We start from the raw sequence: 24768 nt of genomic DNA, 5'->3' as shown, positions 1-24768 counted from the left end.
TTTCAGTCATGCCCCCAATATCCATGCATTTGGTTGAACACATGAAGGGTTCCTCTCCGAAGCTATAGAGCTTCCCTTGTCTTTGTCACAAGGTCCTAAGACTCAAGTGCACACAACACTCAAGTACACACAACCTGTCATTGATCCCCTCCCCCAATAGCCCAGACTTAACTAGGCACTTGGAATGCAATCCTGCACATAGTTAAACTGCTTAAATGCCATTGACTTCAACAGAGTTTTTAAGCAGGCTAAATGGTGAGCAAAATTATCTTGCCAGCAGAGCAGCTCATGGGATCAGCCATGTTAATGGCTTATAATGTTTTTAATGACTTTTCTTCAGTTAATTAGCTATTCATTCTGCTCAATCCCAGATACTGTGGGCAGGTAAATCTGCATTAAAATACACATAAAAGTGAATTAAAGTCAGTAAAACAGAGTCAACCTAACGTATGTTAACACACACTCTTTTCCCTTAACCCTCTCAACTAAATGCTAGTGTGAACGAGAACATCTTACACATATATAACAGTCGCACCAACAACCAACAATAATTTATGACATTCTCCCCCAAAATGAAGTTGTATTAACAGGCAATAGACACCATTTTCCTAAGGTACCTGCTTTCCTCTTCATTTTAACACCACTAAAAATGAATTTCAGCTGGCTGAAGAAGCTGACAGGCAGTTATCATTTCTGATTTAACTTTCCAGGTATGCCATGGTTTTCCAAAGCAAAAATGAATCTTTCTAGTTAGAGAGACTTGATGACTTGCGCTCCGGGGAATGGGGTTGAGAGCCCTTCTGGCCCCTCAGGTCACTGGAGCAGTTTTCATTCCAACATGAAAAGGCAAGTGAATAGAGTTTGGTATGCACCATAAATATTCACAAGAACTGCAAAGCGATTGCTACAACATTGTCATATATCATGACAAAAGCTCCTTGTGCTTATAAAAACATCATCAATAGATATGCAGAACCAGTTCCCAGGGCTTCAGCTTGGGACAGGGGTGAATTTCAAATGGTAGAGTGGAAGTATCTCTCAGGTGAGATACCAAAGCCTGGGCCTTCTGGGAAGTTGCACCCTCTGAATAACTGACTGTCACTCATTTAGGGAAAAGCACTTGGGAACAACACCACAAATGAGGGGAACCCATTTGGGCAGCCCAAGTTTAATGCAAGTCCTCTGTGCCAATGCAAGGGTGCCAGCCTGGCTTGTGCTGACCCTGCGAGGGAATTTTGCATGATGGCGGTCTCCTTGAGACATTCATCCTCTTGCCCCAGGAAAAGCCTCAGTAGCCACAATGGGACAACTTGGACCTGCTCCTGCTAAACTGCTGGCACATGAACAATGTGCCCCACATTGGAGGTTGAAAGAAGAGACAAAAATATCCAAAATATAGAAAGTTTCTGAATACAACCATTGTCTATCAACCAACAGCAAAACCATTTTAAGTCATTCAGATTAGTAGCCATTCAGATTAGTGCAGACTTGTCCAATCCCATGCATTTAGCATGCTTATTGAGAAGCAATGTGTGTGGAATACTGGTTGAAGCTCTTGGTGATTAGTCAGGGCATTGAGAACTGGGGATCACTTGGTCATAAATCTTGAATGCCAAACAGACACTTGGCTTTTCAGAAGCTCAGTGATGGAGCATCTGCTTTGCATGTAAAAAGTCCCCATTCAATTGCCAGCATCTCTAGACAGGCCAGGTTAAAACAGCTACCTGAAGCCCTGAGAGCCACTGCCATTCAGCCTAGGCAAAACTGAGTTTAGGTGGATCAACAGTTAGACTTCAGGATGTAGCAGTTTCATATGACTCCCTTTCGCTTTATTAGTTCTATATTTTGGACACAAGCCTGCTGTGTGTAGCATAGATTTGATGCTCGGATAGACCAGGTTTATGGTCAGAAAGTTGAATTTGCCTGTTAAGAAATTAAAAAACCCCTTTGCAGTGGGAGCATACTTCTGTAATTACCACAGATGCATACTCATGACCTCCATGGTGAGCTTTGAACCTGTTTTTCTTTCTGCTCAATCAAGCAAATTTTGGCAAGCTACAGATGCCCTGCGGTGAAGCACATCCATACCAAAGCATTTAACACAAAATCTAGGCTGTATTTCGGCTTTGTACAAATGAGAGAGTAGAATTGCCTGCTGTGAATATTTTAATCGTTCCTGGGCCTTGGAAGATAACACTTTCCAGGTTATATACTTTTAATTCTATTTTATGCATTGCATCATCAAGGCATTACCTATTTTTCATTCCTCAGTAAAAAGTAAATGAGTTGTGACTGATCAATCTAAAAAGGCAGAACGATGGCCAGTGAGATGTGTTTTTCTATCAGTGATTCATACGCATTTCTTGGGAACAAGAGCAGAAGCTCTACAGAATTCACTTTTAAGCACTGCTGGTTCTGTTGCATTACAGAAAATTATATTTTAGAAGGAAAAAAAATCCCAGATATTGTCATTTTTACTGTTTTTTCAAAGCCGACATTTAATCCGTATGACTCCTTTGCACTGGAGATTTACTAACAGGAGGATGCATGATCAGGTGACTAATGAAAGGAGATGAATACTGAATTACTCCCTTACTGCATCAGAAACATGACAAGAGTACACCAAGCTAAGGGCTTCTTTGCATAGCACATTTGCAAGTGATTAATGCCATTTGCATCTCATTTCATGGTGATGAGTCACATTTGGTGGATACCTTATATGGTAAATATCCCTGTTTCAAAACCAGTACCCTCCTATTTGGGGGGGGGGCACTTTCATTCAGCTTCTTCAACACCTGGATATACAGATTCAGAAATCGTGCAATATTTGTAGCATAATGATCTGGGCATTATTTTTACTCATCTCCATGTTTCATGGAACAAGTCAAAGTCAAAAAGACTTGAAGTGTAACTGAGTGCTACAGAATAACAGATGTGGACTGACACAGGGACAGAGAAAGAGTTTGTAAAGATAAGGTTAAATGTGCCTCATGCCACTGGCAAAATCTAGTGCCATGGAAGAATCAGGGGGTGAAGGGTGGAGTTAGGCAGGCCTAGGTGCAGGCAGATTGAATAACTCTAATTCACATCCTCTAGTCCAGGGGTGCCAAACTCATTTCATACAGAAGGCCAAACAGCACTCATGGCATGTGCTGAGGACCTGAAGTGATGTCACTAAGAAAGAAGTAACTTCTATTTTCTAAACATCTCTCTCAGGCTCTCTCCACTCCTTCTCCTCCTACTGCTCCCACCTCTCCTTTTTATGCCTTCCACTTCCCCTTCCTTTGCTACAATCGGGCAATTGCCATCTTTGGTCTCCCAAGACCTTGATGATTCCTTGAGATCCTGAGTTCCAAAGTCTCAATGAGACTTTGAACAGCACTGGAGGCCTCCAAAATTTGATCGTGCAGAACTCTGCAGTTCCATCATGAAGTGCTTCCAGGGGCTGGATCCAGCCTGTGGGCCATGTTTGACACCCTTGCTCTGGCCAGTCCAACTTGAAGAAAATCCCATGAACATATAAACTCTTATACTGACCAAGTCCGTTGAATCCCTCTAACTCAGTATTGTCTAGTGGCAGCTCCCAGGTTTTCAGATGAATGCTTTTTGCCAGCTCTACCTACAGAGACCAAGGACTGAACTTCAGACCATGTGCATGCAAAACAGGTGTTCCACCACTGAGCTACAATCCTTTCCCTCCTACTCTAACCCAGTCATTTTCAACCACTGTACTGTGACACATTGGTATGCTGTGAGTGGTTCACAGGTGTGCCACAGGAATTTGGGGGGGAGGTCATTTATTAGTAGGGTCAATGGGGGTTGTGAGCCCCCAACTGGCAGCATGGTGGGGCTTGACCATTTTAGTGCGTTGTCAGTGTGCCATGAGATGAAAAAGATTGAAAATCACTGCTCTAACCTTTTGGGTATTCCATGACTGCATCTCAAGCATACCTCTAAATCTAAAACCACAGTGAGGAGAAACCCGTATTTCAGAACTGATGAGCACAGAACTCTCTTGAGCAGCGAGGTAAAAATGAATGAATGACTGTGTGGGAAATGCTAACTAAGCTCTAACACATGCAGGTTTTCGAGCTATGATTTGTACATTCAAATAGCACAAAGGTTTATATGGAGAGGCACAAGGCAGGGGGAGAAAGAAAAAGTTCTGGCAGGATGTGGTTATACGAGCTCAGAGAGCTTTGTTTCCCATTGATGCACTGTTCACTATTTTGCACACAGAATTGGGATAATTTTTTTAAAGCAACTGAAGGGTGGATCCACATATTTTTCTTTCATTCCAAATAAGAACATAAGAAGAGACCCGCTGGATCAGGCCAAAGGCCCATCTAGTCCAGCTTATTCACTTCCCAAATGCAGCTGCATTTCTGCAACTAAAATATCACCAGTATGTTTTATACAAATATGAGCTGATGAAGAAACATTTTTTGTAGCTATCATTTCCATTTCACAATTTTGACCCAACAGAATTTTAGCTGCACCCTAACATTCACAGGCAACACTGTTAAATCTTTTTTTTTTTCTGTAGATCTACTGTAGTGAAAATAAGGTCTGGCTTCCAAGACATTTTGCATGTAAATAGCACTTAGCCTGAATGAGAAAATTCAATTAGCTTTCAATTCAGTAACTACCATCTAAAACATTTAATTAACTTTCCCTCAGTGTCAATAAGTTGTTATCTTGAGCTCTCTAGAAGAGTTAGTTGGAAGAAGGGAATTTTTGTATCTAGTTCCTGGTTTGGATGATACAGCAGGGAAGGCTTCAACACCAAGCTGTTTCTTTATTCTCCATTTTGTGTTACAGCCTTTCCCCCATCTTTTTCTCACCATTTCCCATTCCCCCTCTTTTCTTTCCTCTTCCTCTCTCCCTTTGTAGCAGAATCCTCTAGGGCAGTGGTTTCCAAACTTACCTGCAACACAATGCCCTTCCTTTAATGATGCCTGTTACAGAACCCAGAAGTAAGTGCCAGTGACACAATGAAACACATGATGATGTCATCATGCACTTATTTCTGGGTCGAACCTGGGGAAAAAAGGTTGAAAGCCAATGTAAAAACAGTAAGGGAGGGCAGGTGTGCCCCCCAAAAATTACACATCACCCTCAGCTAATGGAGCAGAGGTATTCTTGCCGGTGTCATCAGCTTTCCCACTGTTTGCTGGAGCAGGTAAGTTAGCGAGGTGGGTGGACAGGGAGGTGTGAAACTGGTTGGGGAGAGGGCAGAGGTGGGTGGATTGGGTCCAGGAAGGGGACAGGTTTGGTGGCAGTGGTGGCCACCAAATCTTGACCCCCTTTCCAAACCTGATTATGCAGTTTGGGTCCACATGGACCTGCACTTTCTATTTAGCCAGTGCAAGTTTAAGTAGACCCCCTCACCCCATGCCACAGAGGCTTACTCCCGCGTAATAGACCAATTGTTTCCTTACCCAGAGGAGACCTCAGCAATCCCCCCCACCCGGGCAGTAGCCATATCAGTGCCACTGCATTAGTGGGGAGAAAGAATAGGATTGGGCTCTGAGTGAGGGTGAAGATACCCAGAGAGTAATGTGAGCACACACATAAGAAAATGCTCTTGCTTGTAGAAATTCTCACTGGGGTGGACATTGACACTTGCAAGTTCAACTCCATACCTCATGCAAATTCTTCATGCAGCTGTGATCTAGTAAATTCCAGTTACTGTATCCACCAAGCAAGGAGAGAGTAATGGGTAACTTAGGACACAATCCAAGAAAGGACTTGAGCTGGCACAAGACCCTTGCATCGACCCAATGGTGTTGCAAAGTGCTGTAAAGTGCACCACCATTCGAGGTTGGCCAAAGCCCTGTAGGGCCGGCGGATAAGGTGTGAGGTCTGGGGGCAGGAGGAGGTTGGTGTTTCAGAGCTGGGAAGGGTGATGGGCGGGTGGGGGGCTGAGCAGTGGGTGGGGCCAGGATCAGGCACTTGTGTGCCTCTTGAGGTAGTGCAGATCCGAATTGCCCCACTGGGGCTGCTGCAGCTTTACTAGGGGTAAGGGGAGTGCATTCCCCTTGCCCCTGACTGAGCTGCAACCAGCCCCAATCCCTTTCTGGATATGGGGTAGGCCAGCCAGCCTCCCCATTCCAGCGAGGGATAGGACTGGGTTGCCAATAACTCAATTAGGGTGCAATCCTAACTTCTGCTGGAGTAGGCAGGCCAGCAGGCCTGCGCTGCATCCAGTGCATGTTTGGGGCCAGAACTGGCACAACCTGAGACAAAGGGAAAACTCTCCCCTTACCCCGTGTCACACAGCACTGACCCCAATGGGTCTTCCTGAACCTGCACAATCTCCTGAGGAGGTGCAAATCTGAACAGATTGGAGCAGTCAGAGGCTGCTCCTCACCACTCGGGAACAGGCTCAGAATTCAGTATATCTGCTGGATCCTGTCCTTGCCTCCTGCTCCCCACCTGCCCACCTGGTCCCAGGAATGCCTGCCGCCAGCTCTCCCCCCAAAATGCTTCTTCCCCGCACCCCCCAGACTCATGATGCACTGATCGAGCTTAGTCAGCGCAAACTTTCCTCACTGGGTCTGAATCCTTGTGCTGGCCTCCCTGACTCCTGTGTCAATGCAAACGTGCCAACACCCCCAGGTTGGCACAAGTGACCTAACCCAGGGGTCAGGATTGCACTGTTAGTCAATTAGTGATGTATAGGGGAAAACAGAAATTAAATGCAATGGTGTTTGTTAGAGGAAACACAGTAATGCCAAAAAATGGGAAATAACAGCAAAAATGAGTGCTTGGAAAGTGATCCAGAAAGCAGAAGCTGAAACAGGGCAGTATCTATTCCTGGCCAATGTGATAACAGCAGTGGGTGATGCACTCAGTAATATTATATTGTTTCTGTCTCTCCCCTCCCAAAAAGCAATCTACCAAAATGGCATCGTAAATAGGGCATTTTAAAAGGTGCGGTAAAACATTAAAAGCCCACTGCACTGAACAAAAGAAAAAAAGCTTAGGTTTCACAATCAGAACTCATAAATGCAGAAACATCATCAGCATTTCTGAACAAAGCAGGATGTTTCACAAGAAGCTGGCCACCCCCTCCCCCCGCGGCCGACAAAACAATTGCTCAAAGAGCAGTGTTGCAATGCACACCTATCTCCGAGCGAAAATAAATACGCTGAATGAAGTGAGAGAGGAAGCACCTGCCTGTGCAGTTTTTATTGTTTTATTTCAAGACTACTTTTCCCTCTTGCCTACTTCTCCTTCAAGTTGTGTTGCTTAGCGAGCAGGCAGAGAACATCCAGCAGAACGCCCTGTGCTAGCGTTCCATACAACAGTTTTATTATTCAAGCCTACGTATCCAATTTACAGAGAGATTGAGAGCCAGAACAAATGCGATTTGAATCATGTGGTTTTGACATATTATTATTATTATTAACAACAACAACAACAACAACAACAACAGGTATTTATATACCGCCTTTCTTGGTCTTTATCCAAGACTTTATTCAAGGCGGTTTACATAGGCAGGTTTATAAAAATCCCTTATTAAATAGGGATTTTTACATTGAAAGAAGGTTCTTTCTTTCAAGAACCACTACATTCAGGTTTTTCATTCCAATCTGGCTTCACATTCTGGCCTCCATCCTCCCACGCTCAGAGCAGATGGAATAGCTCGGCTTCAGCTTTTCAGCTGCTTCAAGGTCGCACGGTGCTGGTAGCCTCGAACTGGCGACCTTGTGGATGTTATCATCAGGCAGACAGAGGCTCTACCCTCTAGACCAGACCTCCTGCCCTCTAGACCAGACCTCCTGTCCTCCTCCTCCTGACATTTCCAGCTGGTTTTGACAGTTGTCTGATGGCAATTCCACATGGATATTTTTGTTTTTCCATGAGGTTGTCAGGCTTCTTCTCTTCCACCCCTACCTCCACACCATGATTTCAATCTATTCCACCTGGTTCAAGTGACATTTGATAGGGAATCAATTTGTTGTTGGCAACCTTCAGTCTCGAAAGATTATGGTATCGCGCTCTGAATGGTGGTTCTGGAACAGCATCTAGTGTGGCTGAAAAGGCCAATTCGAGAGTGACAATCCCTTTCACACTGGGAGCAAGTGCAGTCTGTCCCTGGTCTGTCTCCCTGGCTATGGGCCTTCCTTCTTTGCCTCTTTGCCTCAGACTGTTGGCCAAGTGTCTCTTCAAACTGGGAAAGGCCATGCTGCACAGCCTGCCTCCAAGCGGGCCGCTCAGAGGCCAGGGTTTCCCACTTGTTGAGGTCCACTCCTAAGGTCTTCAGATCCCTCTTGCATGTGTCCTTGTATCGCAGCTGTGGTCTACCTGTAGGGCACTTTCCTTGCACGAGTTCTCCATAGAGGAGATCCTTTGGGATCCGCCCATCATCCATTCTCATGACATGACCGAGCCAACGCAAGCATCTCTGTTTCAGCAGTGCATAAATGCTAGGGATTCCAGCACGTTCCAGGACTGTATTGTTTGGAACTTTGTCCTGCCAGGTGATGCCGAGAATGCGTTGGAGGCAGCGCATGTGGAAAGCGTTCAGTTTCCTCTCCTGTTGTGAGCGAAGAGTCCATGACTCGCTGCAGTACAGAAGTGTGCTCAGGACGCAAGCTCTGAAGACCTGGATCTTGATATGTTCCATCAGTTTCTTGTTGGACCAGACTCTCTTTGTGAGTCTGGAAACGTGGTAGCTGCTTTACCGATGCATTTGTTTAGCTCGGTATCAAGAGAAAGAGTGTCGGAGATCATTGAGCCAAGGTACACAAAGTCATGGACAACCTCCAGTTCAAGCGCAGAGATTGTAATGCAGGAAGGTGAGTCCACATCCTGAACCATGACTTGTGTTTTCTTAAGGCTGATCGTCAGTCCAAAATCTTAGCAGTGTGGATTCAGAGATACCTGATCCCTTCCACAAGTTGACTGATGTAGATGGGATAGAATCTAACGGAGATTTCCCATGAGCCATCAACTTCATTCTCTTAATATTTTAGAACATTTTCAAGTGGAAAACAACCATAGAACAAATTCCTAAAGAGTAAGGGCCCAATCCTGAACAGCACATGCTGGCACGCTTGCGGCAAGTGTAAGGCACGCTTGCAGCAGTAAGTGCCAACCGAGTGCCATAGCAGCTTGGTGCGAGACCATGCCCAGCTGGCACCATTCGGAGGCTGGTGGACCATAGCTCAGTGCTCCGTGTGAAGTGCCAGGCAGCGGACAGATAAGTGGGGACATGGGGGGGGGAGGTATTTCGGGGTAGGAGGAGGGTGTGGTGGGGAAAGGAGCAGGGCGGAAGAGGATGAAGATGGCAGTGGGCTCTACTACCCTATCCTAACCCACCTCCAGGCCCAGGAGACTGACAAGGGTGTCCTCGAAGCTGCGCCTGCACAATAGCAGGCACAGATTCAATAAGACCTATCAGGATCTTCCCCATGGGATAAGGAAGCATAGGCTCTCCGAGTAGTCCCAGCTGTGCTTCCCAGCCCCTTGGTAGCCCTGGGTGCTGGAAAGCTCAGGATTGGGCTGTAAATACCAACACAATGATAAAACCTTGTCTCTGTCTCTATGTTAAATATGAATCCCCACCATGACTAAAGAACCTTTCTGTTTAACTACGACCAGAAACTCACTTTCACAGTCTCTATAGTTCTCTTTTTTCAAAACAGTGTTCCCATTGACAGTTTGTTTGTGCTGGCATTTGTGAAATCAACAGCCTAGATTAAACATGTTCCAATTTATGGACAATTAGGTATTTCACAGGACATTTGTTCCTCTGAGAGCAGGAGGAGATGCTTAAAATTTACTATTAGCTGACATGAGCATTACTGGCCATTATATTTCATGTGTAGAAAGCCACACTTTATCAACAATAAGCACTACAGAAAAGATAGGGAGAAACACGATATCTATGATTCTGTCCCATTCTCCTCCGCTTTTTTAGCCTGAGCTATAGAAAAGATCATCAATCTGCAAAGAGTAATCTATGCCAAGACTCTGAAAATAATGCACCTTTCCAGGGTTCCTAAGATATCTGAAGCTCATGCAGGAAAAAAATGAACAAACATCCATACCCTTTGTATGAGTAGTGTATATGAAATACGTGGCTCTGTGGAATAGCTACGGCAAACTTCTCATTGCCTTTTTCTTGTAAAGGGAAAATCTGAAAGAATGAGGGTGATCTTGTTCTACGGGATACTATAAGGTAAACTTCAGCAGATCAGACTACGGTTAGAAGGATTAAAACTCAATCTAAACTTGCTTTGGGTTAATAATTAAATTGACAGGCCCAGTGGTATAGCAAATGATCGTGTAGCCCAGTGCCAAGCTCAGAATGTTGCCCCAGAAGTGATGTCACAATTGGAAGTGACATCACACCCAGGCTTTTTAAAAAGTGAAAGTTGGGAGGATCCCACCTCCTCCCCCCAGCAGCTCACCACCCACTTGCTCTACTGCCTCCCCCCAGTCAGTAGCATAGCTAAGGTGTCTATCTACAACCTGGGGTCAAAGAACATTTTGTAGAATGCATGACAAAATCAAATTTAATTAAGTAAATAAATAAAAAGTTATTGGTTCCATGCTGTATCTTAATAGCATCTCAATGGCACTCAGAACAAACAGTCTCAGAGGTCAGTTTGAAGTTAAGCAAATCCACTTTTTGTTCCACAAGGCAGTTGTGTTTTCATTTTCTGGTTAATTGGCCATAACTTTTGATAGAAACAGATATTCCAGTGAAGTTTGTTTCATTGCACTCTGTATAAAATTACCTTTCCAATGATATATAACATGATGGTATTATTCATACATACCAAGATTTTCACAATTTTGGTCACTAGTGTCAAGCTCAGCTTGTTGGCCCCCTAAAGCTTGATGCCCGGTGCAACTGCTACCCCCTGCACCCCCTTAGCTATGCCACTGGACAGGCCAATCTTACTTGAATGCAGCCTTTCAGGACAGCAGAAGAGCACTGCCACAAGATGCTGGAAGGCTTTGGAACTCCCTGTACCTGCTGGAGCAGGTGAGACGGGGCAGGGAGGGAGGGGGCAACATGAGGCAGGAAAGAGGAGGAATGGGGGTAGGGAGGCTGCAGGAGGGATGGATCCTGCAGTCATGAAGTGCACCAGATCCTATACTTTTTTTGCAGCTGCCTCAACCCATTTCTGACTACAAAGCTGACAAAGGTCCAAGGAGACCCACTGTGGAGCAAAAGGCTTATGGAGGGTTAAGGGGATTTCAATCCCCTTTCTTCTCCAAAGTCTCCCAAATCCACCACCCTGAATACAGCACATGCCTTTTCATGGCTGCACCAGCGGAGGGGGGAAGGATAGGTTTGGGCTCTGAAACTAATACATGTCAGAGAGGTGCTATAGCTCAGTGATAGAGTGTATGCTTTTCATATAAGATTGCAGGTTTCAGTCCTCAGGTAGCAGGGCTGGGAATACCTTTGCCTGAGACTCTGGAAATCACTACAGTTAGAATAGACAACACGGGGCTAGATGGACTGATGGCCTAATTCAGTATAAACTAGTTTGTTCATATACTGTATTTCTCTTTAACTACTTCCCGTTTCCCACAAGGATATGTTGACCAATGAACTACAGTACAATCATGAAAAAGTACAATCATGTTAAAAAACCAAATATATGTTTTGTCCACAACTGTTCACTCTGTTGTTCTAAGATCAATCATGGTTCCATAGAAATTGTCGCTCAATTACCCTGGGATTACCTTTTCCCAGCACCACTCCTTTGCAAGAGGCTAGAACTACAGAGCTGCATTCCAAGAACAAAGATTGAGCTTCAAATGAGATGGATCTGTGGTCAGATTTGGGATGGGACATCTCTTTGAAATCTTTAAGAGAGAGCAGGGTATTCCAATTAAACCAGAGGATTTATATATAAAGGCCTTATAAGGTGACTGAAAAACACCTTGAGGTATTTTTCTGTTCTTTCACCAGTAACTTTAGAAGAACTCTTCTTCAAAGAGTCCTCTCATTCTTTCAGTTCTTTCACCAGATAAATTAATAAAACTGAAATCCTTTTCAAACTTCAAAAGAATAAAGACTATATTCCTAAACCAGTTAAGTTCTGAGTCATTTGAAGGGGTATTTTTGTCACCCACAAAAAGTGCTTTGACAGAGGTAAACTATAGTCTAGGGCAGTGGTATTCAAACTGGGGCATCGCGACGCCCCAGCCTGTGGGTCCTGGCCTCTGCCCCCTTAAGGGGCGCGGGCAACCAGGAGACAGGGGGAGGCAGTGGTGCGATCCACAGGATCCGCAGGATCATGCCACTCAGGGGGGCTGCAGGGGCTTGGGTGCACTTGCCCAAGCCTCCTGCAGCCTCCTGGTGGTGCAGGCAGTCCTGCGCAACCTTCGGCAAGGCTCTCCAGGTCAGGAAAAGGGAAAGCGGAGCGATTGCGTCCCGCTCTGCAAAACCGGAAGCGGAGCACGATCACTCCGCTTTCCCTTCTGACGAAGCTGTAGGGACTGGGGTGCACCCTGAAGGGTGCCCCAGGTCAGGGAAAGGGAGAGTGGGGCGATCACGCTACACTTCCGCTTTTGTGGAGGCAGCCTTCCCCCTGCCCCTGCTGCCTCCCCCCCATGCCCCCGCATAGACTTACTGCGGGTTTCAAACTCCCGGAAAGTTTGAAAACCGCAGGTCTAAGGGTACAAGCAATCTAATTAATGCCATTTGCAAGTATCCTGGACAGGTAAATCAGAAAGAGCGTTAGTCTCAATTTTATTTTCAGAAGGAAAGGATCATTTAATAACTACAAACATTCATTTGCTTGCTCCATTACCTTGCATTAATGCTGGGCAAATAATCTGTAGTGAAAAAAATGAACTGCTGAATTTTTCCTCTTCATCTATTACCAAATTGGCCACAAATGATTAGCATTTTTTATTATTGATTTGTTAGAAATGATATTTTCGATAACGAAAATTTGTGGTTTTTAGGTCTAGGACGATTGCTATGGCTTGGACTGAAAGAACAGTACAGAGGGCACTTATCTCATATGACCTTGCCTTAAATCTATGCTGTGCTTTGGAGTAGGTGTGGAATGTGAAGAGCAGTCTTTCCAGCAGCTCTTAATATTCAGGCTATTAAGTGTGTTTGATATCTCTCCCCCTTTATTTCATGCCTATTTTTTTCCCCTTTATTATTACTTTAACTCCCCAGAAGTCCTGGTCAAGTTGAGCAATCTGAAAGAGGCTGAGACAGAGACTCGCAACTTGACTCGTGACTCAATGCTGTGACTCCGGCACATCCCTGATAAAGATTTTGTGTTTCTTGAACAATAGCCTCTTGTGGAAGATGAAAGAGGCTTTTGAACTGGAGGGGCATTTCAAATGCTTACTGTAATACAACATGGCTTGTCGGCTGTTGAAAGGAAAAAAAAAAGGTAAAACAATGCCACTGAGCATGTTTGGGGCACCTAAAGTTGTTCAATGGCTTCAAAGGCTTCAGCCTTTATTTTTGGAATGGGGAGCAGATGAAATGGGAAAATCTCACCCTAAATGTTGCCTCTGGCAGTCAATACCAGATGTATCAATATGTGGATCAAAGTCCACAATTCCACGTTCATTCCACAAGGAAAGAGATTTCAGAATATCTTAAAATGTGATGATTTAAAAAAAAAAAAAGCTACAGCATTTCATTTCTGCCTCTTATTGAGATGATCATAAGTATTATGACCAGTGTGATCACTGGACTTTTTTTTTTTTCTTCAAGGAAGGAACATTCCTCCCAGAACATGCCACCCATAATGCTTGGCAAATGCTTGCTATTAAAACCTTGTTTTACTGTCAGCAGAATTTACTAATGAGGCAGGCTGACAAACGCATGAAAGTCCATGTGGCTAGATCCCTGGCATCAAGGAGAGTTTTTTAACATGTAATGTTGTTTGGCTGTTAAGTTACTGATAGGAAAAATACTTAGTCACTTCCCAGCTGTTCGGTGGCAAGCTAACACATAAAATTTAAACCATTAAATAAGTCTGAAAGGAAGCAAAACAGGTGGCAAATGGTTTATATGGCAGATGGTGTCTTTTTAATATTTGTACTCGCTGCTAATTTACAATACTAGAGACGGTAACAACCAAGTTGTATTTTACCTTCCTTACTCCAGGAACTAGTGAATTGTAGGAGGATGCATGAAAATACCACAATTCTTTTGCTTTATAAGGTCATGGTACCATTTGGCCAGCTTCAGCTTGGTGCAATACATGTAAAAGTATAACATGGATTTCTAATTTCTGGTCTCCTTAGACATGAAAAATTTGAGTTCCAAAAACCATACATTGTCGTCTGGTTTTATTTATTTGTAAAAGACCCCTATGGCATTCTGCAGGCAATGAGAGACTAAGGAATCCATGTTACTAGGAAATAGCATATTTGCAGTTTCTGTCTGTTGGCCTGGCAGTACTTTTGCAGACTCGCCACTAGAAAACCCAAGTCTTCTGACACATTTCACTATTTTGTCTGGTTAATAGTTGGGCAAACAAATGAATAAGGAAAAATTCAAAGCAGCAAATTGTGACAAAGTATTAATTCTTCTAAATATAAAGAGCAACAATTGCACCACTGTAAATACCATCAGATGCATAACATTATAAGCTATTACATTCAAAATACAAGATCAGAACCGAACAAGAATAACAATTATGTTATGGCATACAGTATGATATAAATCTGTGAGGGCAGTCACATCCACCATCCCTGGTGGGGTTCCCTCCCAAGGGAAGAGGGTGTCAAAAGGATCGGGCTTGACATAGGGATGAGGGGCCATCAGGAAAACTTCAGGAGACCAAGGTGTGGAATGGAATCAGGTACATTCCCGAGGCAAGGCTCCAAAAGAGGATGACGCTGGCAATCCCACCTTTAGATGTCTGTTTTGTGTGCCCCTCCCCCAAGCAGGGCTTCAGTGCCTCAGAGTGGGAGCTTCTCTGACCGCAGGGCACCAATGCTGTGGGGTCCTCTCTGGCAGGGCACCAATGCCAGAGGGTCTCTTTCACCTTGGCAGGGGTCTGATTCAGGCCAGGACCTTTCAGGCTGCTATCATTTCTTCCTGAACTTTAATCCCAATTAAGAGATCCCCGGGAAAGAGTTCCCTGTTGAGGGAATATATCTCTTCCTACAGAGGGGTCCGCCTTACTTCAAGCCAACTTCCATGGGAGGCCTTACCGCAATGTCCCAACAAGGTCCCACTGTCAGCTGGCATCCTGGACCGGCTGTGGATTCTACTCCTGGCATTGCCCTCAGGGCCCGCACTCACCCCAAGGAGGAAAAGGGAGTGGAAGGTGATTGTGGGGATTTGTCTGCCTGCAGAGAGGCATGGAGTTGTCTGGATATTGCAGGGCTGGTTCTGCTAGTTCCTGCAGGCAGTTGCCTCTCTGGATGCCTGCCTCAGGCCTGTCCAAGCCAGCTCTTATAACTCTGGCCAGTGGACAAGTAGGGGTGTGGCCAACATCCGAATGACTAGAACTGAGGACTGGCTGGGAGCCAGCACACCCCAATCATAGAATCAGAAGGGGTCTAATAGGTCATCTAGTCCAACCACCTGCCTTAAGCAGGAAATCCTCTTAGAGCAAGTTCCTCATTGGCACCATTCTCCCAGGGTCTGTCACTGGCACCCCTACAAGTGGTACCTAGAATGTATTTATCTGTTTTAGGGTGCAATCCTATCCTGTGCTTGATCCAGTGCAGGATAGGGGCAGAATCAGCTCAGCCAGAGGCAAGGGGAACTCTTCCCCCTTACCCCGGGTTTGGTGCCCTGGCCCCAGTGGGTCTCCTCAGACTTGAGCTCCTGAGGTGGTATAAGTCTGAGGAGAACGGAGCAGCTTCAAGCCAGTGGAAGCAATCAAGGTGACTTACAAAATTAAAAACAAACAAACAAACAAACAAAAAACCATTTGGAATATGGTGCTATTCTGACTTGAAATGCACAATAAGGGGCAGAGCTATGCTTGTGGTTTAAATACATTCTGAATGAGCTGAGACTAAGTTCCTTTGTATCCTGGATCTGAACCACCAAGCATACTTCTGAAGCATTTTCCAGAGGTGCAGCCCAAGCTCATTCCCCATGCTTCTGCCTGATGTGTTGCCATTAATCTTCATTCATTAACATGGCGTGTGTGAAGCTGAGAAAGAGCAAAGAAGGCCCTACCACGCAGCAGGGTGAAGTGAGCTGCTTCAGGTGGCAAATCTGGGGAGGGGCAGATGTAGAGGTTCCCCCTCCCTGTTCCCCTGCTTCTTCCTGCTGCCACAGTGCATTTCTAGCTCAACTCTAAGGGTGGCAATCACCTCCACCTCTCTCTCTCTTTCCTTCTCTCTCTTCAAAACTGAGTGTTCAAGGAGGAGAAAGTGCAGTCATTTGTCAACAGTCTGGATATAGGATAGCTGCTGATTGCTGCTGATAGCACCATTGTTGTCCTCCTGCCACTAGGCACCTGCAAGAGCTGCTCATGGCTGCTGTGATCAGGTGCAGCAGGGCTGCAGTCTGCTTTGTCCTCTATGGAGAACTCGTGCAAGGAAAGCGCCCTACAGGTAGACCACAGCTGCGATACAAGGACATCTGCAAGAAGGATCTGAAGGCCTTAGGAGTGGACCTCAACAGGTGGGAAACCCTGGCCTCTGAGCGGCCCGCTTGGAGGCAGGCTGTGCAGCATGGCCTTTCCCAGTTTGAAGAGACACTTGGCCAACAGTCTGAGGCAAAGAGGCAAAGAAGGAAGGCCCATAGCCAGGGAGACAGACCAGGGACAGACTGCACATGCTCCCAGTGTTGAAGGGATTGTCACTCCCAAATCGGCCTTTTCAGCCACACTAGACGCTGTTCCAGAACCACCATTCGGAGCGCGATACCATAGTCTTTCAAGACTGAAGGTTGCCAACATGATGTGCTCTAAGAGACTGTTACATGAGCACATGGAGGACACTAACTACCTGTGCAGTGGATCATGGAACAACTTCATAAGTAACAATTGGATTTTGAATGGAAACAACAGATCTTTTTGTGAGGCTTGATTTTCACTGCACAAATTACTATTTGGAGAACAAAACTGGTTCCAAAAGAGCCTGATCCTTCATTAAAGGCACATTTCTCATCCCTGTTCTCAGCCATTTTTCTTCCACATTGTTAAACCTGCTACTTTGGAGCTCTTTTTATTTATTTGGAAAGATCATTTAATAAACATGGGGATTTCATAGTGTCATGTAGCCAATCAGATGTTGGCTATGTGATGACATCACTTGGATAAATAAAGCCTTTCTGTTTCGATCAGGGTTCAATTCTGACCAATGCAGCCCTGATGTAAGAAATGTTCCCTTACCTTGAGGAAGTAACAGCCCCCTCCCCCCAACTGCAGGATGTGGTGCATGCCCTTTTGGCATGGTTGCATCAGTGCTGGAAAGTAGGATAGCTTGGACCCTCGATCTAAGTGGGTAATGGTGGGAGAGACGGCATCACTCTGCATTGCTCCAGGAACTTAATCTATGCTCCTGTCTTGCTGCACTGTACTGGTGTTTTCCATGACCGCTGTACTGTGAATTGAGACTTTAGTCCTGATCCAATTCTAGCCAGAGACGATGCATGACTAGTTAGGGCAGAATGTTGGAAAGGATGCAGTATATGTACAGAAGAACCATACGATGCCATGCAATACTGGCAGATGTTATTTTGGTGCACATCTGAAAGTGGATGTAGATGTTCTGTGTTGCATTACTTTCAGGGGATGGTGCATTCAGAAGCCTGAACTAGTCAACCACATCCACTGGTACAAGGAACTACTTCTCCATTTACTTCTGCAATATTCTTCTCTACCTCTATCACCCACCTCCTAGTAAACAGTTTTGCACTTTTTCTTTCCAAGCAAGAAAAACTATAGAAAGGAGGTATCGGTACACTTGACAGAGAAAGATAATTTTGCCTACTGCACACACATCTTGCTTGAGCTAAGCGCTAACTACAATCTAAAATCCATAGAGTTTCACTGCTGTCAGAGTGATGTAGAATCAGGTCTTTCTGGCTAGACTAAAAAGACTTTACAATGAGCTGCCTCAGTGTCGATTCATACCCAGTACCACCCCGGGCATCATGCTAGCTTTATTTATTATCTCTGTTCATCACCTTGGGATTCTGCCCAAGGGTTTCCCAGACAAAGTGATTTGTAAATCACAAGTATTACCCAAACCTATGGAAATGATTTTCACTTTCCTCATAAAACATACAATTCTTTTCCTTTTCTCCTCTTCAAAATTATTGCTTCTTTGCAATTTAAAAAAAAAAAAATAACAACTCTAGAGGCTAAGGGGTACATGCCTCAAAGCCTGGCTCCTAATTTGTGAACTATATAAGCTAACCTGATTTGCAGTAGCCAGTGTTAGGCCTGCATCAGGCTGGTGTTTTCAATGGTACTCGAAAAAGAAGAGACTGGGAAAACTCTTCAAACCCTCCCCCAGCCTCCCAAAGCCCCAGTTCCACACTCCCCCTGCCTTCCCAAACCTCCATGCTGGCTGCCGTCAGCTGGTGCAACCTTACCGTTTCATGGTGGCGCAGATGCCTCGGTGAGACAGTGCATGTCCTTGTGCCAGCCCTACTAACTCCTAAGGAGGCGCAAATGTGCCTTATGGTACATTTGTGGCACTCCTGGGCTGGTGCAAGGGATTTGCATTGGCCCAAAATGCGCTCTGGTTTACACTCTTAGTTATTCTACAATATCTGCTGCTTGGCAGATTTTCTAGTAATGTCAAAATTTAGATCTTGGTGCTTAAGTGTTTCTGAGCACAATAGCCCTTGAATATCCTATATGCAATACACCAAATTTTACATAATGATAAAACCTGTTTTGTCTCACAATTTTTCTGCAGATTTTTTTATTTAGATCAATATGGCATGGTGTGATATGACATATCATACAACAAGTCTATAGCATGTTTTGGAGAAAGTTATATTTTTTATGATCAATACTGGTCCATTCCTTAGACTTCCTATTACTAGACTATGTATGTATGTATGCTTCATCAATATGACTCGTTCTTCATAACAGAAAAGGTGACAGGTGTCTACCTGAAGGGGCTCTCACTCTAAAAGAGACACAAGGCTGACATCAGAGGAAGGGGAAGACCATTTGATTTTTTCATGTCCATGTAGTTAGGCTTTGTTGCAGTAAGGTAGACAGAATGGGTACACCTGGTAAATATCTAGATGTCGCTTACAACTACATGGAAAATATGTTCAAGGCACTATTATTAATTATGAGTTGCAAAAGACATCTGCATAAGCAGGCTACCTTGCGTACAAGAATTGCTTGGTGCAAATAGATGCGGATTCCTATGCATGCTCATTAAAGCCCTAGTGAGCTGGCTAGATATCTTACTACAATTACTACTACTACAACCTGGGGCCCTCCCGACCCTCCCCATGGGACTCCCCACTCTCAACATACAGCTGCGGCTACTATAGCAATGGTGAGCCTATACTATAGGCTACTATATTTTGCGGCTACTATAGCAATTTCTGAGCTTGGCACTCAGAAATAGTTGGCAGTGACATGATGAAGTCACCACCATTTGGGGTCAAATGGATACAAAGGCAGGTAGGCGGACTCATATAAGTGGATGTTCCACTCACCATGTCACCCTCCCAAATACCTAGATCCCAGCTATGGCAGCAGATGATTCACTCACTGCTCTAGTGCGGGGCCCCTCTAGGCGTGGAGCCCAATTTCGTCAAATGAAATCGGCTAAAGTCCATCTGTAAGCCCAGTTCATCTGTAATCATGAGCATGTTATGTGTAAATTGGTTCTAGATATGAGTATGCATTCATGCTACATAAATTAGGGCTATTTATGTCTATTATTATTGTTATTAATTAGTATATCAGATTTTACCACTCTCCAGGCCAAGTTAAGCAACATTTGTGTAATTAGCTTTACAGTAAAATACACAGTGGAAATACCCCACAGTGCAATTATGGCATGTCTACTCAGAAGTAAATCCCACTGAACTCAGAGGAAAATTGAACTCCCAGGAAAGTATAAATAATCCTGCAGCCTTAGGGTAACAAAAGCTAACTGTATTGCTGTAATACTATTGTCCAGCAAAAGCAGCAGTGCAGAAGACTCTGCCTAATCAATTTATGGAAAGACTGGCTGGTGATTGTGTTAGCTAGATTTCTTCAAGGCACATATGAGAGATTCTTCTATCTTTCAGTTTTGTGTGTATTAGGACAAGATGGCGCTCTCTAAATTTTACGGAAGGCAAACAGGAAAAGACAGCTTATTAGCATATTATCCAGCAAATCAGATAATGAAAAATACAAGCGTCCCTGGGGTACACAGATGGCGTCCTTTCAAAGATTTATTTTGGTAGGAGTTGAGGGCAATAAGTCATGCTTTATAAATGTTGACATACTGATCTTTTTAACTGAGAGGCAGACGGGCTGTAAAATACACTCTTACACATGGGATTATCTCAATATTAGATTATTTGCCTTCTTGATATTTTCCCAATCATTAAGTTCTGCAGTGAAACAGAAATGTAATTTTGTTCTTGACAGCAGAGTACTAGTTTTGACCAAATGACCTCCCCTCCCCTTTTCGTACTTTCCTGAGAAGGAAATTTAACTTCAATATCTTGTCAAGCATGTAGTTCAACAGAAAATATCATGACTAAGCTCTTTTGCCAGAGAAGACAGGGATTGGATATGATGCTATAAGAGGCATTTCCTCTAAAGCTGTAGTCTGCCTAAAGACCCTCTTACACAAGCATATTAGAGTTAGCAAGGGATCTTCCCAAATACTGCATTTTAGAAGTTGTAAAGTGTTGCCTTTACCACTACTGTTACCATTATCACTGAAATACTGTCTCCCTCCATTCTAACTTACGTCCCACTGAAATGACCTCAGAAGGCTCTATCCCAGATGCCAAATTTAGGGGAAGTATGGTTGACATCAACATGTGATAGGGCCTTCTTTGCTGTGGCACCTGACCAATGGAACTCCCTACATGTTATATCAGAACTTCTGCTGTTTTGTCAGTTTTCTGCAAAAACCTAAAACCAGTTTTGTTTAAGCAAGCCTCCAGCTGATTTATTTGTATCTGCTAATGCTGCTTAGTTCTGGATTTGGGTTTTTGTTACAGTTACTGTTGTGCTGTGGACATTGGTAAAATAGTTTTGTCTGTATTTATTGGGTTTTTTAAATGGATACTGTGACATTAAGGTACTGGGGGCTTCTCTCAAAAGAAGAAAAAGTGGGGTAGATTGTAAAAATCACCTTCTCTGTTGAATCCATCTAAAACTCTGAAAAACATTTCCATCCTCATCCAGTTCAAGGAAAGTGTCTGGTGAATACTGATAATCCCCTTGGAAGGAAAACAGCCTTAACCAACAATGAACACCAACATTTAAAAAGCTTTTAAAAAAAGAAATAGACACCTAGCATTTGAACATGCACATTGAACATTGGCAAATGTGTAGGTCACAAGTGGGATATAAACAGCTCAGTGTGTTTTATTCCTTACATCCAGAGGCAATATTCTTCATAGACTCTCTAGATATTTTTATACTTAAGAGTTTAGTACCTTAAGTTATAACTGAGCTTTGTTTCCAGATAACAACTTACTACATGGGACCTAGCTGTAGCGATCACCCCTTCGTGTAGCACAAACACACAAAACACGCATGCACTCAGTGACGTGGCAGCTTTGCCTCCATGGTGCTATCCCATGGAGAATGTAGGTGAATATTCCAGCATATTGGGGTGGATGATTCAAGAGTTCCGTCCACCTAAAAGGCCCCCTCCCTCCCAGTGGCATATTTTCCATGAAACCTTTGGCACAATGCCTTAACCCTCTATCTTTACTGCAACTAAGCCTAAGAATGTGTAACTGAAATGACTGCATAGAGAAATGGAGGTAGAACTAAGAAGAAGCTCATTCTAAATCAATTTCCCTATAAGAGAATGATAGGAAGGGACCTTGAAGCTCATCTAGTCCAATCCCCTGCCTTGCCAAAGAAATCTTCCTAGAGCACCTCCAGCAGGTGCCTGCCTGAAGATCTTCAGTGAGGTAGAATCCACCACCTCTTTTGGCAATCTTCCACTGCTGAACCACCCTGAAGGTCAAGAATTTATTCCCGATGTCCATCCGGAATCTGCTCTCCTGCAGTGTACCCATTGATCTAGTTCTAATCTCAGAGGTAGTTGAGAACAAAATTGTTCCTTCTTCCATCTGTCAGCCCTGCAGGTATATGAAGAGTGCTATCCTTTCTCTTTTGCTTCTCTTGTGTCTAGCCAAACTGTAAGTTCCTTGCGAGAAACCCATCCACTTCTGGTTGTCCATTTTACAGCACTTGAAGTCTTAGTACCTGAATTTTTGAAGGATCTCTTAGATGTTCGGCCTGATTATTCTAAACCTAAAGACTTGCTTTGGGTCCTACCTTTCAGTGAAGTATGACTAGTAAGATGAGAAGCAGGGCCTTTTTGGTGGCAGCACCTAAATTGTAGAACTCTCGCTGCCAAGAAATACAGATAGTTCCTTTTCAGGCACATTTTAACCCATTTTTGCCCAGCCCACAGTATACATATTTATTCCCTGTTGCATATATGCAACATTGGGCAGAAATGGCTAAATAGAGGGTAAAGACCCCCCTTTTTTAGTTCAAGCAACCTTCTGTTTATGAGGTTTCCTTTTTAAACAGCTGGCATTGTTAATATGTTAGATGTGATGTCCTTTTTAAGATCTGTCTAAATGTTATTTCATATTATGATATTAGTTGCTAGCTGAATTGACCAATTTTAAATATTTATTGTAAGCTGCCTTGGTTGCCCCATGGAAAGTTAAAGGCCAGGATAGATATTTTTAAAATCAAATGAATAAATATTCAGCCCAGCAGTGAGGAGGGCAGAACTTTATCAGTCCCCTCCTTATTTATTGCCAGGTGCAGACAGATAGTTATATTCTCTTCCCCAATTAGTAGAATGCTACAGCAACCAGTTTATCCAGTTGCTATGTGCATACTATGGTAAATTACCACTTGTATTACAGAGGTAAATAACCCTCTGTATTTTTCCTCTGATTACAGTAATTTACTGACTTCATGGAACCTGCAAACATTCTGTTCAGTTGATTTTTTAATTAGACTCTATCATTGTATGTTCACACTATCCTGTGCTTGCTTTACTGTGGAGGATTTATTTACAAGCTTAAGCTATTAGCATTTTTCTCCTGCTTTATGAAACCATTGTTGTTGAATTAGCTACGCTGGCAAGAAAGCTGCTCACAATCTGTGTGCCTTTCAGAGCAATTCTAAATAACTTTCCAGGGCCAATACAGAGGTGCCAACAAGGCTGAATCCTGTGGTGGTGGGGGGCAGTCACGGAGGCCTCCTCAAGGTAAGGGAACAAATGTTCCTTTACATCATGGCTGCATTGTGACTGCATTGGTACTGGAAAGTTGATTATGACTGGGCTTTCTCTTTAGCGTCAAACAGGAAGCAAAACCTGGAAAAAGACACGGCATTCTCAGATTCAACAACCAATGACACAGTGAACTTCACCACTCATGAACACCCTACAATGTTCACAAACATGGAGAGACATGGGACTATGCGGGGTCTCAACAGGATGACGGGAACCCATCTAGAATGCAGCAATCCAGTTTACTCTAACAGAACAATTATATGCTTCACATTAGCACTGAAGCAAAGTTCTGATTGGGGGCACCAACTCTCCCAGCTTGAAAATCTTCTCCTCAAAATAGGATTTGGGACTCAACCTGGTTTGTATTGAGGTTCCAATACTACCAGTCACTACTGCTTTCCCTCTGCCTTCTTTCTTTCCCCCAAATGTATCTGGTAGTGGGCAGAGACATTGGCAGCAAGGTCTTTTTTCTTCTCTTCTTCACTTTCTCCCTCAGGGCATCTAGAACACTGCAACAGCAGTAGCTAAGGCACAAGGGAAGAAAAGTTTGCCAGGACTACTGAGTATCTTGGGCTCAAGGTACTGGAGAACTATATTGTCATTTGGTTCATTGCATCTCTGGTACTGTTCCTGTAGGGCTGTAGGCAACCTGACAGAATAGGGGACAGAAGGTGAGTGAGATCTTACTGGTACTGCCCTTCACCACGAAGTACACTTGGGGAAAGGAAAGGGAAGATGTCAGTAGTTCTTTATGGGTTCATAGCAGGATCACAGAGGCAGGGCCCAGAGAGATGAACTACCAAATCCACTCAGTTTTTGCAGTCTTTCCTTGTGACTGCTTGGGAAAACTTGAGGGTTCCAGACTCAATCACAAAGAAATATTATAAAAAGTGAATGGAAACTGAAGTTAGCCAAGCAGATTTAGCTCTTGGCCATGAAAGCTCTCTGTCCATGGTCCCTCTGGTCATGCATGGTCACTGTTACACATAGGATAAAACTTTCTGCAAACAAAATGAAGGTTTACGGTGGGTTGTAAAACACTTAACACTGCATGTTGATGACTACAGAAGTGCCCATTGACAGAGTCCACACACGCAGCACTGTCCAGCTACCATCAAAAAGCCAATGGTTTGCACTTTAGAGGTCATGTTTTCAAGAGCCCTCAGTGCACCTCATGGCCATGAGATCGGGCCTAACCCCGATCTTCCCCACCCATTCACTCCCAATTCCCTTCCAGATTATCGTCAAGAATTCAGTGAGTCGCAAAAAATCAGAGCAGACAAAGTGCTACATACTAGAGGTGTTTACACAATTTCCAGTTGTAGCGGCTTTTGGTTTTGCTTATTTCAAAGTCCTCTTGTG

The sequence above is a fragment of the Tiliqua scincoides genome, chromosome 3, assembly GCF_035046505.1.
Source record: "Tiliqua scincoides isolate rTilSci1 chromosome 3, rTilSci1.hap2, whole genome shotgun sequence".
In the NCBI taxonomy this organism is placed as follows: Eukaryota; Metazoa; Chordata; class Lepidosauria; order Squamata; family Scincidae; genus Tiliqua; species Tiliqua scincoides.
The sequence above is the reverse complement of the archived record's forward strand: the minus strand, read 5'-3'. Positions refer to the sequence as shown.